At 40.7% G+C, this 18,492-nt stretch overlaps 1 protein-coding gene across 5 annotated transcripts in view; it reads left to right on the forward strand.

Annotated features, from left to right (window-relative positions):
- LOC147115866 (SPRY domain-containing SOCS box protein 1-like) overlaps positions 1–18,492 on the forward strand; it is a 195,639-nt gene that overhangs the window by 30,369 nt on the left and 146,778 nt on the right. The window contains exon 1 of one of the 5 annotated variants that reach the window (XM_085990508.1): positions 14,938–15,781. The exons of 3 other annotated variants lie outside the window; for them this stretch is intronic. The gene's annotated coding sequence lies outside the window, so the exon portion shown is untranslated. Of the gene's footprint in view, positions 1–14,937; positions 15,782–16,773; positions 17,036–18,492 lie in introns of those variants that run through there. One more of the 5 variants, XM_085990509.1, reaches the window with a different exon arrangement.

Here is an 18,492-nt window from a genome sequence, read left to right on the forward strand (position 1 = left end):
TGTAATAGATTTTGAAGGAAGGGAGAAATCAAAATTTCAGGCAGGGGCCCTGAGTAGGATTTGAACAAGTATTTCACACATCCTACAAAAAGACCAGCATTGTTGGAATCCATATGGGTTCCCATAGTAACACCTTTTATTTGAAGGAAGTGAGTTTTTGGAATTAAAACAGAAAATGCTGGAAATACTCAGCAGGTCAGGCAGCATCTGTGGAGAGAGAAACAGAGTTAACGTTTCAGGTCAATGGCCCTTTGTCAGAGTTTTTGGAGTTTGACTTTTTAATGCCACCCTCCAAAGAATTCTTTTTGCTAGTTTAGTGTAATATTTATCTGGCAATTAATTCTAACTTCCATGTACTTCCTGTCTTGCCTACCATGATTCATGATCTGAGTGCAGAATTAGGGGCTTATTTTTCATTCTCTTAACTGCTCCATAATACATCTGGGATTGTCTTGTGAAAGCATTAGGGTGAATCTGTAGCATGCCATGCGTTTGCCAATCTCTACTGTATGGGTACAGATGTTTGTCTTGACATCCCGGGCTGGGGAACAATCTTGGATTTTATAGATTTGTCAAATTTTTAAGCATAGTTTCAGAAATGATTGATCTATAAGGTGTGGTTCTCACACAAAAAAAATATACCAATCTGTTCTGAGACTTAAATTTGGGAAAAAAATGGTGATACGATTGATTTTGTTTCTGCTAGATGAGTTATGCATTGTACAGACTTTTTATCTGTCGGGAGTACAATCAATAACCTGCAGTTGACTAACAAAGACTTGTTTTGCTCTTTCTTGAACCTTTTCTTTTATATTAGCAATATCTCTGCACTTACTGTCTAAATTATTTAGAAAGAGAAGCCAGTACCTTCCAGATAAACTTGTCCAAAATGGCTATTTACAATGATGTAAGATATTGCCTTGAACTCAAATTCCCATATGATTCAACTTAATTTATAAAATGTGGAATCAAATAGTCTAACTGTAAACCTTTGGTGGTGGGGGGGAGGAAACTTCAAAAGGCTGAAATATTTTTAAACTTTCAGTAAATTGCACCATCCTTCCTGTCCTGTCCTAATTAGACTTCCTACCTCTGCCTGCAACCCCTTTTGCTTTCAGACTGTCTTACAAAAACTGATCTATGCCAAATAGTTAAAGGGATTTGTCAGCAGTCCTCTCATTAAAAGTATGAGGGAGTGGTTAATAAGTGTTAGCAATGACCAGAAATTGGAACATCAGGGAATAGCTCCATTAGCTGTCTGTTCAAACTTGGGGGGGCCTGCAAACCACTAGATAAGCTCTTCTAGCTAAGATCCTTGTTTTAATTGCCTCATGGAACTTGGATTTCTGATTTAAGTTGAGGTGATGGATAAGCACTTGGCTCACATCTGTTGCAGGCTGTAATTTTTCTTTCAAGTTGTAGTTAGAACAATTAAACACGAGCGAGCATCCAGATGTTCCAATACATGTTGCATATTAGAGATATTCCACAGGGAACTCTTTGATTGCTAATAAGGCTGTTATTATAAGCACATCAGTGCTTGTTGGGTTATGTTGTCGGTGTGAGTACCCAGCATCGTTAATATGCTTAGTGATTACCTTATTTTGGGCATTTCAGCCCAACATAAAACTTGTAAGATGGGAGTTTTAGTTCCAAGGCTATAACTAACAAGAAAGGGGAAAATCAGTCTGGCTGTTGCACTATAGAAGATTACAATATGTTGGTTCAGTTTTTGGAATCTTCGTGCAATATGACAGCATCTTTCTATTTATAAAAAAAAAGTATAGGATCTATTCTCGGGCTGTTGTTCCTTAAGGCACTTCAGACAGCTATACAGTGGTAACTGAATTTCTGGACAGGCATATGCCATATTCCAATACTGAGAATCTTAAACTGCTGCTTGTGGTATCCCCCACTGTCACCATCCTGGAGGTCACCATTGACCAGAAACTTAACTGGACCAGCCACATAAATACTGTGGCTACAAGAGCAGGTCAGGGGCTGGGTATTCGTCAGCAAGTGACTTGCCTCCTGACTCCCCAAAGCCTTTCCACCATCTACACCGCACAAGTCAGGAGTGTGATGGAATACTCTCCATTTGCCTGGATGAGTGTAGCACCAACACCATTCAAGAAGCTCGACACTATCCTGGATAAAGCAGCCCACTTGATTGACACCCCATCCACTGCCTTAAACATTCACTCCCTCCACCACTGGCGCACCATGGCTGCAGTGTGTACCATCTACAAGATGCACTGCAGCAACTTGCCAAGGCTTTTTCATTAGCACCTCCGAAACCCATGACCTCTACCACCTAGAAGGACAAGGGTGGCAGGCACATGAGAACACCACCACCTCCAAGTTCCTCTCCAAGTCACACACCATCCTGACTTGGAAATATATCAGTGTTCCTTCATTGTCGCTGGGTCAAAATCCTGGAACTTCCTACTGAACAGCACTCTGGGAGTGCCTTCACCAAACGGACTGCAGCAGTTCAAGAAGGCGGCTCGCCACCACCTTCTCAACAGCAATTGGGGATGGGCAATAAATGCTGGCCTTGCCTGAGATGTCGTCATCCTGTAAATTAATTTTTTTTTAAACTTGCATATTCTACTATTACTGCTGCAAAAGCAAGTGGAAAGTTACTGAGTGGCTAATTCCAATATCTATTGTTAAACTGCTGGTCAGGTATCTGAGAATGCCTTCTGCAAAAATTAAGTAACTTGGGCAGCTAGACAGTTGAGCATTTTACCTCACAACCAGATGGCAGTAGATTAATATTCCAAGCTTCATTTTGCTTTTACAGTTTGCTGTCACAGTTGGAAGTTTGTGTAAAAACAGAATGTTGGAAACCCTCCGCCTATCAGGCAGAATCTGTTGAGAGAGAAAGTAACACTTCAGGTCGATGACATTTCATCAGAACTGACCTGCTGAGTGTTTCCCGTATTTTCTGCTTTTATTTCCGATTTCCAGCGTCTGCAGTATTTTGCTTTTGTGGAAGTGTCTATTCTTTATTTGGGTTGCTTTATAGTACCATATGGTGAGGGACAAGGAAGGAGCTGTCCCATGGACATCAACTTAATATCAGTACTTCCAGATGAGCAGTAATGAGCTGTACAGTTGGCTCTGTTCCAATCTCTGATTGGGGAAAGCCGACCTTGGTATACAAGTGTCCAAGTGACAGTAACCTTTTTGTTAGCTGAGGTCAATGATGCTTCTGTGAGAAGTGGTCCAGTGGATTGCTTGGGGATTTAAAATTGGTTTTAAAAAGTTCACTTTGCACTGGTTGCAGTTAACATGAAGCCAAATCTGTGTGAGATTATCTCATTGTGGTCTTGCACTGCTTCTGTTCAACTCAATCGTGCTGCAGATTCTGCAACTAATCTTCATCGTTTTCATGACTAAGCAACAGTCTGGGGTACAAGTGCCCCATTGGTTTGATCACTATGTTTTTGCTGAACAGAGGTTGTAATGATTGCTCAATCCACAGCACGAGGTCCTGTCCTCTGTTAAAGAAATGTTCATGGCAGTAAAAGTGAACTGAAATAACGCTGCAAGATATTATTACATTTGGGCGGCCATTTGTTCTGTTTTGAATCAGAGTCTGGTTTTGGGGTTGGCTGCCCAGAAATTTTGATGAGCTGAAAACCCAACTGAAAAAAATGTGGCTTTCAATTACTGCACTGCAATGTGTACAAGCAGCATCGGGCCCAATTCTCATCTGTTGATGTGCAAGAGGGCCCATTTCCGAATTTGGATAGTGTGAAACAGTTCCGTTCTTGTACACAGGTGGTGAAATTGGATATGGGCCGGGGTGCAAAACAGGCGGGTATTACATGGGCTGTTTGTCATGCTCTCTGACCGATATTCAGTTCCGTTGATTTCAGTAGAACGGATATTCGGGCACGTCAGATGATGGTTGGCCAATGCGATTCCGCATGTTTTTGCGCCCCCCCCCCCCCCCACCCATGTCCATTTCACCCCCAAAGTGTCTTTCCTTTTAATATGGCCAACTCTGTAAAAGCCTTGGGCTGGACAAAAGCTAGCAAACCTAATTTCATCATATTTTCTTAGGCTAATCTATTACATGCAAAGCTATTCTCTTTCTCTTTTCCCCCCCCCCCCGGGTCCTGGAAACTGCAGTCAACTGGGTGACTTGTTCCAAGACTCTTGTCAATGCTGCTTTGAAATGTATTTACCTGTATTTGCTTCCTGTTTGCCATTATAAGTAAGGTCTAAACAGGTTAAACTAAAATAGGCCCAGGCAATTAAGAGTTGTACAAGAGCAGACTGGGATTGACAATCCCAATGGTTTTTCCCTCCCTTTTTGGGAAGTGAGTTGACTTGTGCAAAGCATTTCTCCACAACAATGTCGGAGATGGGCAATTAGTGTGGAGGATAGTAGATGTGAACCCACATCAGTCCATGACACCATACTTTGGCAATGCAATAAGCTGCATTATGTACAAAATAGAACATCATTAGTGATTGGAATCACCTTTTTGAGAGCTAGTAAATGGATATTGGTCAGAGTCTTTGATAATTGTCCAGTGAATCCTGCTGGAAAAAGTGTTGTGGATGCAGAACAGGTTTGGGTTCAGGTGTTGTACCATCCCGGAACTGAATAGCCAAAACTCAGTCACAAAGGCACTGGAGGGCTGTTGCCAATGGTTTTGTATCTTGATGCGTGTCACTACTTTAGAAGAGGGATGGTAGGTATCCTTTTTCAGTAGCAAAGACCCATCCTAAAAATGGTGAATATTCTATATTATCATTAATTTCAGAACTAATCATTATTGGATGTGGATTCTTTTTATAAAAGCAATACTTGATGTGAGTAAAACTTCTACTGTACCAAAATAATTTTATAAACTAAAATGCATTCTTGTCAATAGGAAAAACAATGAACTGGAGCACGAGAACAAGCATGTCCATGACTGATCTGAGGATAGAATTGCAGTGTACAGAACAGTTTAATTTACTCCTATTACATTAGTTCTGAACTGAGGATAATGTTTAAATTCAAGATCTTGATCAAAGTATAAATGATTGAATTATTGTGTTCATGCTCAATGCTCTCGGGTATGCTATATATTTAATTTGTTTTTTTTCTACTTCTATACGAAAGAAGTATGCTAGTACAGGAACTAAATCTAATCTGTCAGCATGTCTTGGAAACTAAGAACATAACTTTTAGATAAAGGCCATTTGCCCAACAAGGTCACTTTCTTTTTCAATTGACTTCAGCTCTACTACTTACCTTCTCACCATAACCTTCAATTACTTCTCCCCAGAAACATCTCTAGCTGCTTCTTGGACCCATTTAATGCACTATCTGTGAAATTGACAGATTATTCCACAAATCCATTACCCTTTGCTGCTAAAACAAAAACAGAGAATGTTGGAAACACTCAGTAAGTCAAGCAGCATCTGTAGAGAGAAGAGGTGAGTTGATGTTTTAGATGAAACCCTTTGTCAAAACCGAAATATATTAATGAACAGCATTTAAATAGGGGCAGAACAAAGGAAGAGGGCGGGGAAATGCACACTGACATGTCTAAAGAAATAGAATGACCTCTGGGAGGTTAAATAAAAAACAGAAGATGGTTTAATAGCAGAAGTGATATTCGCATATGACGGTAGGAAACATAATGAGAAAAATCAAAGAGAAAACCTAAATAGGACAGAATGTGTGAATAGTTTAGATGTTTGGGGCAGGCAGATAGATAGGGAAGCATGAAAAACTGGCAAAGGGAGCATATCCTGTGGCCCAGGACCCTGAAGAAAAAAGCAGGTCGACACAAAGGGTGCAGTTCAGCTTGCCAACACGGTGTTCCAATGGAGAGTTCCTACCCCGAGCAACAACCCACCACACATGTACTGCCAACTTGTCTTCTGGTATCTGCATCCCTCGATACAGTGACCAATTTGTTCTGATTGATGTTTCAAGATCATGAAGAGGATTGATAACAATCTACAGTTCATAGAAATCCTGAATGAATTAATTATTACCTTGTTGGGCAAAGCAAGTACTTGTTTATCTGTAATAATGGAAAAGCAATGGGATTGTGCCTTGATTCACTAAAGTATGTGTTTATCTCCGCTTCGATTCTGCTTAGTCAGGGTTTAAGGTGATCATGACTGAAATTCTTGGCTCCAATGGTTGCTTGACGAGGGTGTGTGGTGTGTTTTTATGTATGGTATAAACCTATTCCACAATATTTTAGCTGAAGCGCTATGAAGAACTATTGAAACAAATGGTTCTAATTCAGCTGAAAGCTTAGAATTATTTGGAATTCATTTATACTTTTTTGTTTTGAACTTGCAGAAGTGTTTTTTTTGCTCGTAAGAGAATACTCTTGTTACCTCTGTATTTTAGGTTTATGTAAATAGAACATCCAAAATTAAGATTTTTGTAATGTCTACAAGTGATGCCTTTCCACACGTAACTCTTTTCAACATAAAGCTTTAAAGCTACTTCTATATACAGGAAACTTTGTGTTATCCGGAGGCTAACTGTCCGGAATGCTCGAGCCACCGGCAAAAATCAGGAGCCATTTTCGTTAGTTTTTTTTTCTTCTCGTTGCTTTTTTCCTCAACAGTCAAGCTCTGCAAGGTCTGCTAAAGCTGTTGCTAAGCTACAGAGACGCTTGGACTGTTTAGAAGCTTTGTTGACAGATACGGAGCTCAAAAGCTTCCGTATCTTTCAACATTAGCGCTGGCGTGTCCGGCAGTTTTGAGGGAACGGCAACAGCTCGGTCCCATCGGTGCCAGATAGCACAAAGTTTCCTGTAGCAGTCTGGGGGCTGATAACGTCAGCAAATTCTTATATTTTGGCTGGGTCTTCCCAGTGGCTGGTAATCTGCCAAATTTGGCCTCGGTGTTGGTAAAAAGGCAGCTGCACCAAGGAGGCTAGCTAGTTCTGAGTTTCCTCAAGCTATTTGCAAAACTAAATTGGCTTGATAGCCAGCCATTGAATTTAGTTGACTAATGTCTTGCTTCAACAGCACCTCCTAGCTCCATGACCTCTATCACTGAAAAAGACAAAACCAGCAACGTTATGGGAACACCAACCTGCAGGTTCCTCTTCCAGCTGCGTACCCTGACTTATTGTTCCTTCTTTGTTGCTAGGTTGAAATCTGAAATTCCCTAGCTAATGTCATCATGGGAGCATCATTACCCCAAGTACTACAGTGGTTCAAGAAGGACCACCACCACCATCATCTTGGGTTGGATAAGGATGGGCAATAATTATGGCCTTGCCAGTATCACCCACTCCTGAAAACAATTTTTTTTTAAATTACTGAATTTGAAGAGCAACACATGCAACTGAAATTTCCAGTGATTGTATAAAGCAGAACAAAATCTGGTGTTTAAATTTCAGTCTGTCAAGATGTGAGAAGATTGCAATTTTTCTGCTGAAAAGATATGTCTGCTCTTAACGGGCCCATACATTTGAGTTTCTATACTTGCATAGTGTCATAAAATTCTTTTAACAACTTAACAAAAACACCCCAAAGCACTTCACAGAAGCATCATCAGACAAATCAACACCTTGTGCCTCCCTGCAACACAGGAGTTGAAATGGGTGCAGCTTCTGAATGGCTGATGAGTGGTGTTGGCTGAAACCCAAGAACAGAGCACTTGTTTGGTCTCTTGGGGCCAATATAGTGGGATAAGAAGAAAGCTAGCCATGTGCAGTTTTTCAATGTTGACATTAAATTGGACATCAGTATTCAAGCTGCGATTCTTGTTTTGAAAGCTGCATGGGTAAAGGCCCTGGAGGAGGCACAGTTATTATCAGTGTTGTTTTCTTGCATCTAAAACCTTCCTGATATTTCAGATGAATGGTGCTGTGGTTTTTGTTGCTCAAGAATCTGGAAAGGTTTTAAAAAAAATTAACTTCAAACATAAGTGTTTACAAATTTTGAGTTGGATTTTTCTTCGTAGAAAATGGTTGTAAACTTTTTAACAGCTCTGTTCCCACTGGCATTCTGATACTCATACCATCATATTCCTTGTATGAAAATATCAACTGATCTCGTGATGTAGTCAGATAACCGATGAGTTCTCAAGGCACGTAGGTTGGCTCATGGATGGTTAGTTATTAGAAAGGTGTGCTGCCCCAAATTACTTTTGGGACAAACGTGCTTGTCTATAATGTCCTTGATTATTTTATCTTTAATTTGTTTCCAATTTTTTAACTTTCAAAAATATTCACTAGTATATTGGCTTAGATACCTCTCCATAGCCTTTTTCAAAAAAAAATCCAAATCCTTTCATATATCTGTAATACATTAAAGTGCTGCAACTGCGCATTTCCTGTATCACAATTTTGTCACACCTGTGATATCTTTGCCTGCTCATACCTAGCAAACGAAACTATCCATATTACTATGCGGACCATTATAGTTTCCTTTCAGTCCTCACAACTTGCGTGGTACTGTTGTTGCAAATTGTACATCCCATATTTGGTCTTCTGGTTTTTTTTTTACTTCAATTTTTGCAGTTTAAAAGTTAAATTGTTCATTTTTTCAACCTCTCCCACTCTGCCTGCTGCCTCCTTCTGCCACTTATATAATTTTAAAACATTTTATTTTTGGACCTAATATGCCTCTTCCGAGCCTATCCATCTCCTGGGCTCTTCTCCATCCACCCTTCTACTTGCTTTCCCCCTCTACTGAACTATTGTCTTTCCGTTAGCCCATAGCTTAAAATCAGATGATCTGGTCATGATCACATTGCTGTTTGTGGGACCTTGCTGTGCACAAATTGGCTGCCGTGTCTCCATTACAACGGTGATTACACTGCAAAAGTATTTCTTTAGCTATAAAGGGCATTGGGGACGACCTGAGGTCATGAAAAACGCTATATAAAATGCAGGGTTAGTTTTTCTTTTAGCCCTCTGCCCCTGTACCTGCTTCGTCATGCTACTGCACCCTTCCCAGTAGCTGCTGACAGACCCGTGCTAGTTTAATGGGCATTTTAGTATTCCAGAGTATTTGCTGACTTTTACAGTTGGAAAATACATTGCAGGTAGGAGAGAAGAAAAATTGCTCTATGTTTGGGAGAAAGGGAACCAGAAGGCTTGGGGTGGGGGGCTTTTTGCAGAAGGCTTTGGTAGAGGAGGGTGAATGGTGAACCAGCAGTCCCTGTTGGGGGAGGGAGTGAGCATTCGCAGAATATGTTGGGGTTAGGGTGCTGGAGGTACTGATGGACTGGACAGAGCTTGAGTGGATGAGGACAAGGTGGGAGAAGGGAACAGAAAAAAGTGAGAGATGGGTCGGGGTGGGGGGTCATAGTCAACAGCAGTAGGCCAAACGGGAGCAAAAGCGGAGGGGAAGACGCGATGTTTCACTGAAGGAGCACATGCCAAAGAAGGTGGAATGTATTGCCGCCGCCTCATTTCTTTCTGCATCCACTGGGCAACATCCAAAGCCAGCCTGCAGGTCTCTCCACTCGCACCCACAATGTAAACAAACTGTCTACATCTCTACCTGGAACTCTCTCTTCCCCCTTCCAAGGATACAGAAAAATCTGGAAACCGAACAAAATGCCAAATTAAATTTAAAAAAAAAAAAAAAAAAAGCCTGGTGACATGACCGAGATGGGTAATGGCAACCCACCTTTGCCAAATTATCAGGTCCACTTAGCTAGGCAAGAACAATAGCATGTTGCCCTCCTTCCCACTAGATCTTTATGCATTATTGCCCCTCTAATATTTGGCAGGGCCTCTCTTCCTGTGCAGTTAGCCCTTTTATTGGATCAAATAAGTCAATAACACGAGGATGTGCAATAAGAATGACCTCAGTAAATTGGATATCTCCTACTGAATTGGGAGTGACTGTCCCAGCAAACTTATTGACTGATTAGGAGCTACATATCCTGAATTTGTTGCAGAGTAACTAACTATTAAATCACAAAAGGTTCAAATATTTTTAATGAAGACAGACTGCTCCTTTTTAACTATCATTTGCAGTTCAAATGTATTGCAGTTGCATATGTATGCAGTAAAATTGAGCTTGCTGTGATCGTCACAAATATTAATGTAGCATCTTCCAAAATCTTCACTAAGTTGTAATGCTATGAAATCTGGGTGTTAAAGCAGTATTGAACCGATGGATAGAGTTCTAATTCCACACCTATAATTTAGTAATTTTTAATACAAAAAGCAGGGTACTCTGTTGTCTACCACTCTAGTTCCTTGATGGACCTCCCATTATATACCGAAGTATATTGTAAATTAAAAATTTCCTAATGTTTTCTCCGCATATTACCTTTCTAACATGAAACGTTAAGATACTAAACAAAATGGGGAATATGTTGGTCTAGTTTTTTCTTGATTTGCTGTGCTGCTTAATAGCTCTTGAAGGGGAAACAATTGCAGGGCTATGGGGAAAAGGCAGGGGAGTGGGACTAATTTGATAGCTGTTTCAAAGAGCCAGCACATGCATGATGGGCCGAATGACCACCACCTGTGCTGTATCAGGCTATGATGCTATGAAGTAGTTGAACCATACAGGCCATGAAGGTCCTAATCTCTGCTGGGGAAACTGATTTTCATTGAGGTTGGTTGTAGGGATGCTACAGTTCTGATCAGTTAGGGGAGAGGAAAATTGACCAGGGGTCTTGCACCTGATTATTATTCACCAACCCCTGATACAAGTGTGCATGTGTGAAGAGGATCAGGCTCCACTGTCATGCCGCACTGACTTGAATAGCCTGCTGACACTTGCTGTCGAGGCTTATTCATGAACAATTCCTCACTTGGGTAAGGTACCAGAGGATAACTGGAACTGTACCCCAGCAACAGTCACTACATTCCGGAGAGGATGTGGACATATTTTTTAATAAACTTTCACAGCGAAATCTTTTTAAGGTGTGTGATTTTTTGCTACCTGCCTTTTAAAATTTGAGTCACTTCTTAAATTTTATGAATCTCTTTCTGTGCATTTATGTTCAAGTTGAGCAATGTTCATGCTGGAGAATGGAAAATATTTTCCACTTTTGGCATCCAGTGTCAACTGTTCACTCACTCTTGGTCAGATATAGCGAGAGGTAGCTGCTCCATTTCTACCTTTTTTTATTTTTGACTTCACAAAAAGCATTCCTAATATATTAGTGTTTCTCATATTAACCATCCTTGTGACCCCCCTGAAATGTGCAATTGGAATTCAGATTATGATACATTTGTGAAGCAATTCACACAAGTGTCCTACAAATTTTACAGACCCCAGATTGCCTTCTAATTTTTGTTGATGACCAGAACTCTTCCAGTTCCTGCTTACCAGAAGACAATGTAGTCGTTCCACCAACACGGTTGCTGATTTTATCATTTGGTTCACTAAACAGAAAGGATCATGACTGCACTCCATTCTTGACTTATGGAGTTTCTTCCAATGCGTAATGTAATTAAAACCCGGTTTGCTCTAGATAAAAGAAGTAAGAAGTCTCTTTAAACAAATCGAGATTGTAGTGTTTCATGACGAGCTCAAATTGTGTGTGTTTATGTGCGCTGGGGAGAAAAAGATCTTCAGCTTCTAGAGATTGCGAAGTGTTCAACGCATATTGTGCATATATTGTGAAATGTTGTGAAGCACATTGTATATTTGTGCTGCAGAAAAAGCAAATTCTGTTCGGACGGTGTTAACTGCAACAAGATTAAATGTCAATAATTGTGAACCGTGAAAGGAGCTGTCATGTACTCCATGGAAGGCTATGTAAACAAATGAAAACATTGTCTAGTAAAGCTCAGTGATGCAAATTATCTGGTGTGGGTCATGATTGTGATAATTTGGCTTTTCTCCTCCTTCTCTCCCTTTCTCCATCCTTCTTACAAAGAAGCAGCTTTTCTCCTTCTGTTTGATAGTTGTCTAATGAAAAGCAAACCGCTGTGTATGTATGAATAAAAGTGCATATTTAAATCCTGCAGTTTTATATTGGGTGTTACATTTTCCAGTGTGGCATTAGCCTACTTTTAATTTAGGCTCGAAGGGCCGAATGGCCTACTCCTGCTCCTATCTTCTATGTTTCTATTTCAAGCGACCAGTATCTCTGATTATGATTATTACTATGTAGCTGGGGCTGTTTGTAGGCCAGTAAATGTAAAACCACTTGGCTTGGAGAACGAGGCAGTAGAAAACATGGCTACCTGCAGCAGCATTGCAGAATAGCACTCTAAAGGGATTGTTCAATTTCAGTAGGCATCAATTCTTAACTGCATTGATGTAATTTACAAAAACATAAATAGGAGTAGAAGTAGGCCATTCGGCCCCTCGAGCCTGCTCCGCCATTCAATAAGATCATGGCTGATCATCTACCTCATCTCCACTTTCCCGCCCTATTCCCATATCCCTTGATTCCCTTAGTGCCTAAAAATCGATCTCTGTACCGTAAGCTTTTTGCAGGCCAGCAAATGTAAAACCACTTGGCTTGGCGAGCTGGGCTTGACTGGGTTGATGCTTGGAGGTTGTTTCCCCTGGCTGGAGAGTCTAGAACCAGGGGTCACAGTCTCAGGATAAGGGGTCGGCCATTTAGGACTGAGATGAGGTGAAATTTCTTCACTTGGAGGATGGTGAATCTTTGGAATTCTCTACCCCAGAGAACTGTGGATGCTCAGTCGTTGAGTATTATCAAGGTGGAGATCAATAGATTTTTGGACACTAAATGGATATGGGGATACTGCAGGAAAGTGGAGTGGAGGTAGAAGATCAGAAATGATCTTTATGAATGGGCAGCGCAGGCTCGAGGGGCCGGATGGCTTACTCCTGCTCCTATTTCTTATGTTCTTGTATGTTGCATCAATGCAGTTAAAAATTGATGCCTATTTAAATTGCACAATCCCTTTGAGTACTATTCTGCAATGCTGCTGGAGGTAGCCATGTTTTCTGCTGCCTTGTTCACCAAACCAAGTGGTTTTACACTTGTAGGCTGGCAAAAAGGCTTCTGGTACAGCCCCAGCTACATTGTAATAATCATAGATATTGGTCTCTTGAAATCTAAATTAAAAGCAGGTTAATGCCACACTGGAAAGTGTAATACCTAATCTTTATTGAAGTGTTAAATCATAGAATCTTACAGCACAGATGGAGGCATTCAGTCAATCTTGCTTCTGCTGGCTCTTTTGAAAGAGCTATCCGATTAGTCCCGCTGCCAAGCTTGCGCTCTCCTCCCATGCCCTGCCCAAAAGTTCTGAAGACTAGTCAACCATAGTGCCCCATTGCTCCCCTGATCAGCTGAGTGTAGACTAAAGATTTTTTAATGTTTCCTGGTCTATGTGGTTCAGTTCTACACTGTTCAGTGCATTTAGTGAATTAAGCCATTAGGGGGCGATGAAGGTACAGAATTGAAAAGAATTTCAACTTCTGTGTAGTTAGTGATGGGAGTCATATTCATTTAATGCATTAAATATACTTTGTTAACAAAAACCTTACAGTAAGCCTTGTAAATTGCTTCGTTTTCATTTGAGATTTTACTTTTATGTTTAGAAAGTAACATGAGACACATGAGTCTGCAGCAAATGTGGGCTGTAATGTCCAGTTTTCCAAAGCTTGCCGATTTCCTTTCAATCCAGTTATAGTGACTGAATCCTGAGTGGTTTTGCTGCATTTTCAGAGTTTATTTTGCAGTTGAATTGAATCCTGTGTTTATTATCGGAGTGTGGCTGACATGCTTTTATTTTGGCCTCAAAACATCTGGCTTAAGAATTTTTTTTAAAAAACTTGTGTTCTGAATTCAACCAGTAGTATGGTTGATTTGTAAAACATGTAATTAATGCTGATTATCCATGTGTTACACACATTGGTTGGGATGGTCTCCAGCCCACCTGGTGACTCACTATTTACTATAGATTTTAGATCTAATCTTTGACCCATGAAATGATGACTTTGCCCTATCCTTGCAGGTGCTTTGGCATCACTCCAAAGATTAGCTGCACATGGCAGTGAGTTTAACTGATTTGTGATGCACCATATGTGCTGTATAATCTGTCTGCCTCTTCCTCCAACCTCCTTGTTCTTCCCAAGTTGAATTTGATAAGTGGCCTGGCACACAAGAATTGTCTAAAATGTCTATCAGCTATACAGCATTAACATCTGAGATATTATACATTGTGCTTATATTAAAAAAAAAAATTGTAGTGTAACAAAATATTTGGCGTAAATAAAGGAACATTAAACCCAATTTTTAGTGGAGCACCCTGGTTTAAAAGACACTTATTGCAAAGGTTTATTTTGCTGATTGAACATGTGTGGCCATAAATTGCAGAGAATTTATACGGAGGATCTTTTGGCTTTATTTTAATTTTTAATAAATATTGAAAGTAAACACACTTTTTTTTCCCCACCCCACCCCCCCCTTTCTATCTCCTCTCGTCGCAGATGCATTTTTTTTGTCTTCAAAGTAATTAATAAAATTCACTTTTAACTACTAACCACTTTCTTTCAAGAGCTTTTAAAGGTAAGACCATGTGCTTCAGCTTTTAAAAGGCCAACCTTCTTAAAACCTGCAGCTTTTAGGTAGGGTGCCCTCGTTTTAAAAGCTGAAGTTAATACAAAATGTTGCTTTTTGTAAGTGGTGAGGGGGATGATAGGTGAGTTTATTTTGACTGCTGGCCTATGTTCATTCTTAAACATATGTTTATCAAATTAATTGGAATGTTTTTGTTTCCGAATGTAATATATTGCTACTTGGACTACATCTTGCACATTCTGTTTTCATTTAATTGTTTGCCATCTGTCCTGAGGTCTGCCGGCTGAGAGCGCCTCCCCTAATGTGCACTTCTGTAATTAGATGCTTGTGACTCCCCTCAAAGTAGAAACAATGGTCGGCTTTTGTGCTGCACATCAACATGGCCTCAAGGTGGCAATTCATACCCTTGCCAATCTGCTGTGGTGCAGACAGCCCAGATGGTTTCCTGCAGTGGAGCTTCAGTGTTGCAAGATCTTTGTCCCAGCTTTAAGAACACCATTTGGTCTCCGTTTTAGTAATCAGTGTAGTGCACATGTAGACTTCTGTGAGCATATTGGTTTCCAGGGTGTGCATGACATAAAGAAAAATGTTCTGCCACCAATTTATTTTTAAGCTTGTCTGTGGACCTGGGCGGCAAGCCTGTGTGCTGGTTGGAGAAAGGGGCGTCGCCATCTGTTCTTCATTCCCAGATCAGTGAATTAGTAGCCCTATGTGATGAGATCAGCTAGATCAGCTTTCACGACAGGGCACTGCACTCGCTTCATCTGGAGACTTCTCCATCTGGGCTGTCGTTCTCTAACTGAAAGCAAGGCTTTTTAACACATCAAGGCTCCTTTTACTCTGATGGAAGGTACAGGCTTTATCAAAAGTGATCTGTGACACATACCCTGGTGGCTATGTTCAGCTTGCAAGCTTTTTTACTATCCTATCTGCCTGCCTGGTTTCACACTGAGCAAGGAAGTACTTCTGCCCTGTTTGTTTGCTGCTGATTACTACACAGATGTGTGTTTCCCACAGCTTCTGCGCTGCAAGTTAAGTTGGTTCAGAATTCATTCTCTCTCTCTCCCCCTCTCTCTCTCTCTCTCTCTCTCTCTCTCTCCTCTCTCTCTTTCACTTTCTCAATCCTTACTAGGGTTTTTTGAACTGCTTTTCATGATTGAAAGTGTGTGTGAGCTTGTTCCCAGTTAGTGGCTTTTCTACAAAAGCTTCACCGACCAGACAACAGCAGGTTAATGAGTTGGGTCCATTTCTGTGGACAGGACTGTACTTGCTACCTTCTAATTCCATTCAAAAATAACTGGCTGTTTCTATGGTGAGTATTTCTTTTGTGCTAATGTTAACCTCTCAAGGTAATGTTTGTCATTCATGTGCATTGACATTTGTCTTAGAAATGTAGATTGATTTGAGCAAGATATAAACTGTAATGACCATTTATGTTTTTAATCAAAAATCTGAGTGAATGCCAAAAGGTGAAGCCAGTTTCATGTCAGCCCTAATCTGTGAGCTGGGTGACAGCCCAACACAGTCCTGCAGGGCACTATTGTCAAAGGTTCATGAATCAAACACAGTATTTATCCTCGTTAAAATGAGTTTGGCAAGATTCATTTTGTTATCTCTAGCTCTTGAAGGTTACACAGATTACAAGGATTTGATACATGACTGGTGCAGCAGTGTATATGTGCAGAAAGAAAGATCTATTTGTATCTCCATTGATCGTGAGGGCTCCATTTAGATGTTGAAAATGCACAAACCTTAACTTCACTTGAGCATATCCAGCAAAACTGGGCAGAAAATCTGAAAGTGATTCAAAGCCTGTATGATTGACATATTTCAACTTATTCTAAAATAAAGTACTAACTGCTGGGGCTGAAAGGCAGGGGTTTCTTGCTGAGAATACTGAGCTACAGAGGGGAAAAATATTGGCAGCTGCAGTGGTTGTTATAGCTGATGTTGCAACAGACGCAATTGTTGGACATTTCCGGGGCGGGGGGGGGAAAGTGCTCCAATAGGTTTCTGTATTTTTCGTATTTATCTGCTGTAAAATCAGTGTATACTAAATCACAAAAGCTAGCCCTTTATTTGGACACCGTTAAGAATACCTGAAACTGAACTCCTCTGGCTCCTTGAGTTTAGTTGACCCACACTGACTGGAAGGTCGTGTGTCTGATCCTCAGTTTGAGTGGGATTTGCTTATCTCAGCTGGGGCAGTGATTGTGTGTTACAGTTTAGCTTCAGTTCCTTTTTGAGGTTGGGAGGGGAAAATCTGCCAGATGTCCTGCTCCTGATTGAAATTGAATGACCCCTGCTGGCCATTGAATGAAAATAGAATTGGGTAAGGCCAAGAGTGTTTAATCTTTTTGTTTTCATGGATGCACACCAGGGAGCTTCACAGCCCACATGTAAAGTTTAAATCTGCATTCATGTTCATTTCCATATATCTTAAGCTACTGACGCCAACCGACCGTGGTGTTCTAATGTAGGATTTCACACCAAGGAGCCAGCAGTGCTAAGAACAGTCCTGTCGAACACTCCAGGCCCAAAACGTTCAAAAGGAACAAACCAGTGGGTAAGAAATTAAAGTGTAATTAAACCGGAGTTGTCTTTGCTTTGTGATCCGGCTTACGGGCCATATTTTGGACACCCTTAGGTTATGCTGCACTTTCCCAGTTGTCAAATACCTACTAGCACACGCTGCTAAGGCTCACACCCAAACAATGGCCACGTGAGTGAGGTATCATAGGTAACTGGCATCCATAGGGCCATCCAACAAGGAGTCGACTCCTTCAGAAGAGGGGAGACCATTAGAGAGGATTGGGAGAAAGAGAATCTTTCTGGCTGCTTTTTACTGTTCTTCAGAAGCAAAAGATTCCCCCGTTTCCTGTTCAGTCTGGTCAACTGGAATATAGATCGAGCTCTTACTGATGTGATGTGATCTGAACCCATTTCTAGCAGACCTCCATTCGTAAGTTTTGTTGAAACTGATTGATTGTAGTAAAATTGTGAGCCTATTTCCCATTAATGGTTTGTGTTCACTATCAATCTTCAAAACTGATGAAACTTGTGAAAGAGCTCAGTGCATTTTCTGACATGTCCTTATTCCAGCAGTCAGCAGAAAATATGTTTGGTACTTTTCATTTAAAAATGATTTGAAAATCATTTCTTATTTTAGCAACCATTTTTGTAGAGATCCTGATCACATTTTGTTCCTTTTTCCATGCGAGATTTGTTACGAAAATTAAGTTTTTTTTAAACTGTCACGGAAATATTGAGTTACTTTTCAAAGCTTCAGTTGATTAATCTGGCATTGAGCTGTTCCAGTTTTACCGAGTTTGAGAAAGGTCCCTATTTTGTAAGTTGTTGGATGTAAGTTATACTATTGAATACATTTTTAAAGTTTGCCGACGATACAAAGATGGGAGGGAAAGCAGTGAGTGAGGAGGACATAAAATACCTGCAAAAGGACATAGGCAGGCTAAGTGAGTGGGCAAAAATTTGGCAGATGGAATATAATGTTGGAAAGTGTGAGGTTATGCACTTTGGCAGAAAAAATCAAAGAACAAATTATTATCTAAATGGAGAGGAACTGCAAAGTGCTACAGTACAAAGGGATCTGGGGGTCCTGGTGCATGAAACACAGAAGGTTAGTATGCAGGTACAGCAGGTGATCAGGAAGGCCAATGGAACCTTGGCTTTTATTGCAAGGGGGATGGAGTATAAAAACAGGGAAGTCTTGCTGCAGTTATACAGGGTACTAGTGAGGCCACACCTGGAATACTGCGTACAGTTTTGGCTTCCATATTTAAGAAAAGAAATACTTGCTTTCGAGGCAGTTCAGAGAAGGTTCACTCGGTTGATTCCGGAGATGAGGGGGTTGACGTATGAGGAAAGGTGGAGTAGGTTGGGCCTCTACTCATTGGAGTTCAGAAGAATGAGAGGCGATCTTATCGAAACATATAAGATTGTGAGGGGGCTTGATTGGGTGGATGCAGTGAGGATGTTTCCACTGATGGGTGAGATTAGAAC

The sequence above is a fragment of the Somniosus microcephalus genome, chromosome 6 (genome assembly GCF_052327205.1).
Source record: "Somniosus microcephalus isolate GS21.2 chromosome 6, FLI_Smic_1.0, whole genome shotgun sequence".
In the NCBI taxonomy this organism is placed as follows: domain Eukaryota; kingdom Metazoa; phylum Chordata; class Chondrichthyes; order Squaliformes; family Somniosidae; genus Somniosus; species Somniosus microcephalus.